Source organism: Aethalodelphis obliquidens, unplaced genomic scaffold (assembly GCF_003676395.1).
Source record: "Aethalodelphis obliquidens isolate GAN/ISIS:26980383/991018 unplaced genomic scaffold, ASM367639v1 scaffold16, whole genome shotgun sequence".
NCBI classification, from domain to species: domain Eukaryota; kingdom Metazoa; phylum Chordata; class Mammalia; order Artiodactyla; family Delphinidae; genus Aethalodelphis; species Aethalodelphis obliquidens.
Genome location: NW_020837960.1, coordinates 26768856 through 26779765, shown reverse-complemented (window position 1 = coordinate 26779765; position 10910 = coordinate 26768856). Strand labels below are relative to the sequence as shown.

The following is a 10910-nucleotide window of genomic DNA, read 5'->3' as shown; positions in this document are numbered from 1 at the left end:
TCAAGATGCTTTTTTTTTTTTTTCCATTTTTGCGGTACGCGGGCCTCTCACTGCTGTGGCCTCTCCCATTGCGGAGCACAGGCTCCGGACGCGCAGGCTCAGAGGCCATGGCTCATGGGCCCAGCCGCTCCGCGGCATGTGGGATCTTCCCGGACCGGGGCACGAACCCGTGTCCCCTGCATCGGCAGGCGGACTCTCAACCACCGCGCCACCAGGGAAGCCCCACAGGCCTTTTTTTGATTCTTCTTCCTGTGGTTATGATCTTGTGTCACACAAGAGAAAGGTCACTTTCACAGTCTAGGTTCACTGGAGAACTCCCTGCAGCCTCCCCTTTTCCTCTTCATCAGGACGATCCACCATGGGAGCCCCTAAATTTCAACCCGGAGAACCCCTCAAATCTTCTGGAGTTACTATCTCTTTTAAGAATCTTAAGACCACGGGATCGTAACTGTCTGTTTTCTGAAGCTATAGAGACAGACACTCAAGGAACAGATTTTCAAAAGGATACGTTACTCAATTAATTAGTCAATTCCCTTGTCATAGATGTGAAGTTACCCCTAAACCATCCGGACGGAGGAGACTCTACAGTGAGAAGCAAAGAAATGTTGGGATGTAACAATAGGAGGGCTCATTTGCATTGCAAATGAGCAACCAGCCGGTAAATGAACCCTTATGGGAAAACCACTCTAATCATAAAAACTGCTTGCTTTCGGGGAGACTGCAGTGTAAGGACAAACAGAGTCACAGCTCCATGAACCCTCTGCAATATAGGATATTAGAGAATATCTAGGTAGGTTTCTCTGAAAATGCATTTGAATACAACAAAATGCATTGCTGGGTAATAGACAGTATGTTTAAAACTTGACTCCACAACTGTGGACTCAATTATTTATGGTTGTCACTATAGCTATGATAGTTTGGAAATAGTCAGGCTTTTCTCTGTTTTTATTTGTAGGAAAACAAGTCATTCAAGTGATGCAATGTGACTGGCTGTCGATGGCAGTTACAAATTTTCAAGCCCTGCCAAACACAGGAGTCCCCGAAAGGGACATATGTTTTCTCTGCTTTGTGTTCCAAATTTGCCTTAAAAACATGCAATTATGTGAAGGCCTGACTTATATTTTCAAGAAAGAGCACAATAATGGCTCTGTTTCGTAGCTGTGTTTCTCCAAAACGTATTTATATTGCTGCCTTTTCAAAAGAAGTTGGTTAATGATCACTGGATTTTTGCATTCCGTCACGACATATGAAAATTTGATTAGGGCTGTGAGATTTAAGAACTGATTTTTTAAGTGCAACAGAAATTTCGTTAACATCATTCGGTACTGCAGCCCTGAAAAGTCTTCTGTACTTAGGGTTAAGGTTAGGGTTTTCATTCACTTCCTTATTTTTGTGGACAGTGGGAGAAGGGGAGGCCGGAAGCACGTGTATTTGTAACAGGAGGCCAAGATGGAATAGAATGACCAGGATAACAGAGAGCAAAGCTTGGAAGGTGCCAGAGGCTGTAGGTGTGTCATGAGCAAATAAATAGGAAGCAGGCTGGGTAGGATATTTTGGGGGATAGAAGGATGGCTCTGGAGAGAAGTTGTGAAGGGAGAGAGTGAGGCTTTTTGGTCACATTTTATACTTAACTGAAAATTGCTGTAAAACCTTTCATAAATTATATAATCACTGGCTTTGGTTTCATGCCCTTCATTACTATTATTAGTGATGGCATTCACTTCACTCTCGCAGAAGCATTTCTAGTAAATTTAAGGAGAGAAGATGAATTAGTCTCTTTCTGGATTGGGGAGCCCCCTCCTGGGAGGTAGGCAATTTTTTGTTATTTGTTCTTTTTCAGAAATGGAGGTAGAGAAGGGTGAAAGGCCCATTTCACATAATAAGGTGGTTAGTGGACAAGTAATGATCATGATATAAATTTCAGGAAATTCTGAAGCTAAGAGAAAAAGATATTCAGGGGCAGTGGAAGGATAGAAGTCTGCGGTAAGGATAACATATATGCAGTATGTTTTGACTGCTTTGTACAAATCTAGAGTCACCACTTTTTAGGGATATAAGTGTTTTTAGCAATATAAATTTAGGAATAAATGTCTTATGTATAGACTCATAAAGTATACTGTGTATTTAATTGTAAAGGCTCAGAAAAATACAATATGAAAACTGAAATAATACCATGTTTTTCCCATAATATTCCAACCTTAAGGGGAATAATTTTCAAATCCTTAAAAAATTGTTTCACCCTCTGGAAGTCACATCTGGGATGTAGGATAAGAAGTCACATGCTCTTAGAGGCAACATCTTCTTGTTAGGTCTCAGATTCAAGCACATTTTTCCCATACATGTTGTGTGTGAGCCTGATATGAGGTTGGTATAGTCTCACTGCTTCTTTGGATGCTGGCGTAGTCTAAGAAAATGTTGAATTCATTCAGTGGTAATATCTCTTACTGGGGAGGGCAAATGGCCCCTCAGTGTGATGGAATCATCTTTCATGTGTAGTCAAATATTGTTGGGGTCTTTCTCCCAGTCAGCTTTTTAAACATTACCTCCTGGGCTCAGGTCTTGCCAAAAGAGCCCTACCGGAAAATTTTAAGCAGAAACTTCAGGAGGAGTGTTTTCCCCTTCTAGAGCTAGGTTTCCAATTTTGTTCCTTGGTGAAAGCAAGTTCAAAAGTAATTATTGAGTCATTTAGGACAGAACTTGAAAGGTGCTTCAACTTTACAAAATTGTGGATCTCCCAGGAACTTTGGTGTCAGTCTGAGTTTTATGGTAAAGGCCACCACCTTGGAAGCTTGGAGGTGGTCAGAGAGATTTCAGAAGATGATCCTATTGGGGAAATAGCCTATTTCCTCCTTTGCTATCTTCCTCGGGCCTCAGGAGATGGTGCAAGAACGTCAGAGCTCAGCTCGGCTCTACCCACTGGTGACAGTTTATTCATTCTTTCTAAGCCGGAAGTTTAAGGATTTTCATTTATAAAAGCCAAATTGCTGAGATAGTAGCTAAGAGACTGGAGGTGAGGCAGAGGCATTCTCTGGGGAATCTGTTTATTGAGCTAAGGACAGGGGACTAAAAGGTAACCAAATTCCCTAACACCAAGGGTACCAAGAGCCTCTGACCATAGCTTCAGAAAATTTACCCCAGAAAAAGAGGCCACAGATCAGTTCCCCCAGGGCCTCCTCCTGTTTCAGCCTGGGGTGAGCTGGACCAAGGAGCAGAGGATGCGGCACTAGGCAGTTCTGATGCGCGGGACTCCTGACAGGGAAGAGAGCGTCTTTGGAATGTGATCTGGCAAAATATTTTCACTCTCCCTTTTCTCGTATCAGTCCCGTCCCTGATCTTTTCTTTCCCAAGTCAATGTCTATCCTCTCCTTTCTTTCCACCACCCGCCACCTCTTCCTTCCTTCCTTCCTTCCTTCCAGCCCAGTTGAGCCAAGCCTACCCCAGAACTTGGGGCTGAGGAATCAGCTGAATTGGAGTAGACACTGGGAACAGTGACGGTTGGAACAGCCTAAGTGTTACTCAGAGGCTTAGCCACCCCATACTGGCCTCCCATAGAGAGAGGAATTATGGGTTTCCAGAAATTGCATGTTATGGGCATTACTATTAGCATTATATGTTTTTAATTTATTTTCTTTTTGTTTTGATGAGATTGAACATCAAGTGACCCTTGAAGATCTACAACACTTAAATGCACTCTTTCAGGTAGGAATTGAGCAGGTGAGCTTTCTAATTTGATTCTTTTTTTTTTTTTTTGCGGTATGTGGGCCTCTCACTGTTGTGGCCTCTCCCGTTGCAGAGCACAGGCCTCAGCCTGTGCTCACGGGCCCAGCCGCTCCGCGGTATGTGGGATCTTCCCGGACTGGGGCACGAACCCATGTCCCCTGCATCGGCAGGCGGACTCTCAACCACTGTGCCACCAGGGAAGCCCTTGATTCTCTTTTTGATGGTTGATTTTTCAGTGAAAAGTACATGCCTTTTAATTCCTACAAAATGGCAAGGAAGAATAAATTCTCTGTAATTGTCACTTCTTAATGGAATTAGAAACAAAGTATGAATGCATCAGAGAAATGAACAAAAGGGATAGCACGCTAGAAGTTGACAGAGTTCAGGTAGGTCCAATTAGACATCCCATTCTTTGGACTCTTACACCCAGACTAAACAAAATGCAACTATGTTCAGAGCTAACTATTGGTTTTCCCTCCTAGGAGTATGAGAAGAGAGGAAGGCTGCTGGATATGGAAAGTCAAAAATGCATAATGAAGCAAGCATGAGGTCACAGAAGAAAGTAGATGGGTTTTAGAAATGTTGGATCATTGAAACCACGGTGAAAATTTCAACCATAGGAACCAATTAGGCTTGATGACCTATCTGTACAATCACTCTCAGCTCTGAACTGTGATTTCTGCTAACACCCAGCCGACCTACTGAACAACAGTTCATATAGGAAAATAGTTTTAAATTACTTAGTACACGAGGCCAACAAGATACTTAGAGACTTTTCTGGAAAAGGAGAAAAAGGCTCTTACTAGATCACTGGTTATTTCCATGTGGGTTGTTTCCAAAGAGTTGGGACACTTTTCCCACCCCCAAGCTGCTGGAATTAAGGATTTTAAATATTTTCTCTGCAGTCCTGCTTAGCCCAGTTTTTAGCCCAGAATATGAAATCTTATTGAATATCTTAGCCTGTTCAGGCTGCTGTTAAAAAAAAAAAAAAAAAAACCATAAAATGAGAGTCTTATAAACAACAAGCATTTGTTTCTTACAATTCCAGAGGCTGGAACCGAGGTCAGGGTGCCCTCAGGGTCAGGTGAGGGCCCTCTTCCAGGCTGCAGACTTCTCGTTGGATCCTAGCAGGGCAGAAGGGGTGAGGGAGCTCACTGGGGTCCCTTCAGTAAGATCACAAATCCTATTCTTGAGGGCTCCACGTTCACGCCCTAAGCACCTCCCAAAGCCTCACCTGCTAATGCCATCACATTGGCCATTAGGGTTTCAACATATGAATTTGGCAGGGAGGCGGGGACACAAAACTCCAAACAGAGCAATGAACAAGGCTGTATTCATAAGATAAAATACATGTGATAACAGGAGAGGCTGTTTAAGCTCTACTTGCTAAGGTTTCATGATTACCTCTTAAACTATAGAAAAAAATTATTCAAGGTAATGCACTATGATCTTGTCCCTGGAGTTTAAACAAAATCCCACCATCGTCAGACTGCAGGCTGATGAGGTCCCCAATGCCCCTTCTGAGTTACAAAGCCCTCGGTTTCCATGGCTCGAGTGGAAGTTTATGTGTGTTTAGAGTTTCATCTGCTGTGGAGAAGTGATCATTAAAAAACACCCGTCTTTTAAAAATATCTACTCTGTATGCATAATATTAAACAAAAAACTATGGGGTAGAGAGAGGAGTGTTTTCAATGGATAAATTATCAGGTGTTTTAACAACATCCCAGATCTTTTTAGCCAAAGCAGTCTAATTACCTGCATTTTTAGCATGCCTGCCCCCCCAGTCAGTGATCTACTCATTCTCTTCTCCTCTCATGCATTCATTCACTCACTCGTTTATTCATTCAATAAACATTTACTAGCGACACAGCATCAGTCAAATGGACTCTGCCCTCGGGGAGGTCAGAGCTGGCCTAGAATTCAGCCTGGGTGCTATGCGAGCATCTAAAGCAGACCAGGGAGCCAGGAAGGTCTCCTGGAGGAGACGAACCTTGGGCTGCGTTTTCAGGGGCACAATATACAGGGTGAGTGTTTCAGATATGGGTGCCACCTAGAGGAATGGGGGTCTTACACCAAAACTTGTGGTTCCCGTGGGGAGCAGAGAAGGTGATGCCCTATCTTCCTATTCCCGTATCTTCCCACGTGTTCTTCCCTTGCCTAGAATACTCTCCTCCCATTTTTTGCCTGAGTACTAATTCTCCCTGGATTCTGGTTTTTCTTATGTTCCCAGAATTTAGGACCATGCCTGGCCCATACAGATGTCCAATAAATGCTGTTAAATGAATGACTGACTTTAATGCAGTACAGTCATCATGGACTCAGACGAGTCTGTCCTAACTTTCCTAGAAAGAAGTAGCTGCTCTTCCTTTTAACCTGATAGTGGTCCGCAGTTTCCTGTAACACAGAATTTGTTTTTGGCACTGCATTGCTGGTTTGCTGTGACCCTGCTAGACAGCGAACGCCATGAGGGCAAGTAAGGCATCTTTCAGCTCTGAAGCTGCAGCATCTGACACAGGGCTTGTCATGCCATTGGTGCTCAATGAGTGAGCGATGTGAGGAGGAAGTGGTCCGGTGTCTCTCACATAAGCATGCTGAGAAGGCAGTTCCCCAGGGCAGGGCCAGAGGCTGTTCATGCAGACCCCAGTGCCCCTTTAGCTGTGACTGATGGGGGAGGCTGCATCTCTCTGGGCAGAGCCACGGTGCTGCAAGACCAAGGAGTGGCCGTACGATGGCCCATGTACTGCCCGAGGGGCCACTCCCACTGTGGTCCACAACACTGCACGGCCCTTGCCTCATGCCACCTTGTCCGGAGCTCCAAGTTGCCCAGGTGGACCCACACCTGTCCCAGGCTCTGCTTTTGGTGACAGGGGTGGTCTGGGTGGGCAGCCCGAGCCCAGGCAGTGACTGCCCCCCTCCTGAGCTTTTCTGTTTCCTGTTGCATCTCTCATCCTAATCTCTCAGGAAGCCATCCCTCTAGGTGTTTGGGTCTGTTTGGACTTTCGTTCCAAAAATATTTGTTACTTATTATGTGCGTGGTATTGCCTAGTTGCCATGGTAACGTCTGCGCTGCAGCCACACCCAGGGGTGTGAGATGTCTCCTTTGGAGCATGATGTAGAGGGAACTGGGTCTGAGCTCAGTCCCACAGCCAGGGTCTCTCCTCACGACCCCTACACTGGCACTGGGTATCGACTCACCAAGGGGCAATGCCCTGGTGTCTTGAAATAAGGCATCATCTCATTTTTTCCATTTGGTATCATTACTGAGCAAAGGCAAACACCCCTGAGACTTATAAGAGAAAAGCCAACACCTCACTCCCCAAAATAGACATAAAACCTGACCATCTCTGTTGAAGCTGCAATTATGGAATCCTGGGGTTTGAAAGGACCTTAGAGGTCACTTAGTATATAACCACTTCAATGCACAGATTCTATTCTCTGCTAAGCCAGGAGCCAGCATACGCTTGAATACCTTCAGCTTAAGGGAACTCGATACTTTATAAGGTAGCCCGTTTCAAGGTTGGAGAGCTCTGACCTTAAATTTGTTTTTTTCCCTTTATGAGCTGAAATTGGTCTTTCTTGACATCCTACCCATTAGCCCAGTTTCTAAGCTTTTGCACCACTCTCTGAGTTATCCATGGCACCAGAACAAAATTACCACAAACTCAGCAGCTTAAAACTACACATGTATTATCTCTCAGTGTTTGTAAGTCTCGTGAGGCTATAGCAAGGTGGTAGCTGTGCTAGGGTCTCATCTGAAAGCTTGACTGGGGAACAGTGCACTTCCAAGGACACACGGTCTCTGCCATGTTTCTTGCAGGTTGTTGGACTAAGGCCTCAGTTCCTTGCTGGCTGTTGGCCATTTCCACGTAGGCGCCTCTATAGGGTAGCTCATGGCTTGGCAGCCAGCTTCCTCAAAGCCAGCTAGGGAGAGAGACAGCCTACCAGAAGTTATGGTTGGTTACCAGCAAGTTACTCAAAGAGAGGGGGTTTTATCGGCCTGAATACCAAGAGGAAGGGATCGTGGGATCCATCTTATCGTCTGCCTGTTACAGCCACACAGAAGGAATCTACTCTCTCTCCCACACAATGATCCTTCTAACACTTGAAAGTAATTCTTATGACTTGCGCACCTTTTTGTCCTGGCTACACCCAAGTGAGTATCCTCACCATCCCAACCACTGTCCTCAGAATTTGCTTTGCTGTGTATCTCAAAGTGGGGATACACTCAAAGATACTGATACACTTTGCGTTTCAGTGTCTCAAACTGAAACTCAGTTCAGTCCTCTGGCTGGAACTGACTAGGGTGGAGTGGGACCCCCTGGGAGCATAAGCCCTGGGAGACCCACAGCTCCTCCTACTAATTAAGGCTTGATTTCAAACATAGACATTCGAGGAGCTCAGCCACTTGCTGGGGAAGAGTTCTGGTGTCAGTGCACTGAATTCAGATTAACAGTCCTATTAATGTTTTGGAGCAAACATTCCAGAGATCTTAGAGTAGTATGCGTTTTTGAATATGAAAATTGGAAAAATGAATATCTTCCCCCTCCTGTATCCTGTCGCCCACCAATCTAGTGAATAGTTTACTCTAAACACAGATTGATTTTTTTCTCTCTAGAGTATTGAACAAATAGAACAACTTTTCATGAAAATAGACTATGAAGCAGTGGGTAGAATTCAGTGGGTAAGTTGGGTTGTGTTTTGTGAGTCAGACTTGAAGTTAGTGAGGAAAATGTATAAAATGTTTGGTTCTGAGCCTTTCTGGAGTATCCTATGCCCCTCAGTACCCTTGCCAAGTTGAAGTTGAACCAAGGGGACATGCATATTCACAATTTTCAAGTTCTCGTAATGTCAGGATATGCCTGGAATAGCTTCACTAGGAATTGCAGTAGCTCAGGCAAGTTCCAAGAAGGCATTCCTAAAACCAGGAAATGAAGGCTACATCTGCCACCTTACCCAAAAGCAAAAGTGAAACACCGGTGAGCAAGAAATCCTGCGAACAAGCAACACCTGGTGATAATCAGATCACTGACACATGGAAAGTGTTTAGAACAGGGGCAGCCACAGAGTAATTTCTCAACAAATGTTATCATCATCGTCATTATTAATGTTTCCCAATTTGGGTTGTATAATGAGGAGCTGAGACATCTGCTTTTAAAATTCTCTGCCATTGTGCATCAGTATCCTATTGTTCTAGGATGAATCAAGTTCTAAAATGACAAGCTGAGCGGCATTCACCTCTATTCAGACCTCGGGCCACTGCCCCAACCAAAGCAAATACAGTGTTTTCACTGTCATCTCATTTGAAAGGGAACAGTCAGGATTCCAGGGAAGAGAAGGGAAGACTCTAGTGAGTTAGGGCTTTGGGGGAAGCGGAGAGAAAATGGAGATGTTCCCAGGCCCTACAGGCACGCCCACCCCTTCCCCAGACCGCAGGTCGGCTTTTCCCTACGTGCACTGCCGAGATTCGAAATGAGGCATACATCCTGGTGGGTCAGAACTGTGCAGTCAGACCAATGGGGGCTCAAGTCTCAGGCCAGCCACTTACTAGCTGTTTGATCTTAGGCAGATTATTTAACCTTTCTAGGCTTGAGTTCCCCAATTTGTAAAATGAGGAGAGTAACAGTACCTACCTTATCCAGCTATGGCAAGAACGGAGGTGAAGGTCCACATTGCACGGAACAGGGTATGTGCTCAACCCTCACCATCATCTTTAGACAGAGAGACTGGGCAGGGAAGCGAGACACTGAGTAGCAAATTTCCAGCCCTAACCGAACAGGCGCACCCCAGTTATTAGCCCCGAGGTTTTGGCAACCAAGTTCACATCGATAAGCTACTAATTATGTCAAGACTTATCCATGTCCTGAGGATAAAGAGAATTTTTGAAAGACAGTAGACGTTTACTGAATTTTCCTTTCTTACCAGGATGGCTTCTGCACGTACCTGCAGTTAGTGTATTCAGAGCAAGCTGGTGCTCTGGCTCGCCAGAAAGAGGTTTCCTCCCAGCTGCCTGCTGTGCTGCGAGGGCTGTCGTATGGGGGTCCCGTGCTGTGCATTCTCTCTGCGCCTGACGACACCTTAATCATGATCAGAGAAGATGGGGCCGTTTATTTCTGGTCCCTGCAGCTGAAGTTGAAAAGAAGAAAGCGGGTTTTTGTATGTGATTCTCATTTGATAAGGATGCTGAGTGCTCCAGTTTGATTTTATTTGCTATTTTAAACTGCTCCTCGAGTGGCATGATTACAGAAATTGTGTCCTTGAAGATAATATATTCATGTTGGATTTTGCCAGTCTATGGAATGCAAATAAAATATGATCTCTATATGTAGTGCGAGATAATTCCTCATTTTGCTTCTAAATCAGATGGATGAATTACACGTGATTCCATCATGTACTTGATCATATGTCTTAATGAATGACAAATGGAAAAGAATTTTTCTCCCTGTTAATGGTTATTTCAGTCTAGGTTGCTCTGTGAGGGTTTCTCCTTAGAGAACTTACAGAATCACAGAATCAGAAATTCAGAAGGCAAGAAGCATTTGGGAACTACACTTAGGATAGGAATAACAATACCTGACCCATTCCAGAATATATTCTATCTTTAAAGTCTTTCTTTTATTATCTCACTCAACAAATAGTTGAGCCCTTGTCACTGCTCAGGTTCTGTGCTGTGTGCTGGGGGTACAGACACCCATTTCTGCCCTCAGGAAACTTATCATCCACCCTAGAAGTTACAGCTAAACAATAACCCTCAGGCTGCCAAATAAGCCCGCTCTAGAGAGAGAGAATAAAGGTGGTTCTTCAAATCTATATAGCAAGTTCTCTATATAGGCAGACCCTGTTTTATTGCATCTCACAGATACTGCATTTTTTTTTACAAATTGAACGTTTGTGGTAACCCTGTATCGAGCAAGTCTATAAGAACCATTTTCCCAAAAGCATTTGCTCACGTTGTGTCTCTGTGTCACATTTTGGTAATTCTCGCAATAGTTCAAACTTTTTCATTATTATTTTATCTGTCATGGCGATCTGTGATCAGGGATCTTTGATGTTACTATTGCAAAAAGATTGCTACTCACTGAAGCCTCAGATGGTGGCTAGCATTTTTTAACAAAAAAGTATTTTTAAATTAAGGTATGTACATTGATTTTTTTTAAGACATGGCACACTTAATAGACTACAGCATAGTGTAA

General features: G+C 44.1%; 1 long non-coding RNA gene across 2 annotated transcripts; it reads left to right on the top strand.

The window, feature by feature from the left end:
* The first annotated feature begins 3643 nt into the window (after window positions 1-3643).
* On the top strand, window positions 3644-10045 carry LOC113625714 (uncharacterized). Of its 2 annotated transcripts, none has more exons than XR_003434810.1 (2): window positions 3644-3699; window positions 4203-10045. It is a non-coding gene; the product is annotated as an uncharacterized LOC113625714 (long non-coding RNA). The 2 variants fall into 2 exon arrangements; XR_003434809.1 differs by lacking the exon at window positions 3644-3699 and adding an exon at window positions 3856-4106.
* The last annotated feature ends 865 nt before the right edge of the window (window positions 10046-10910 follow it).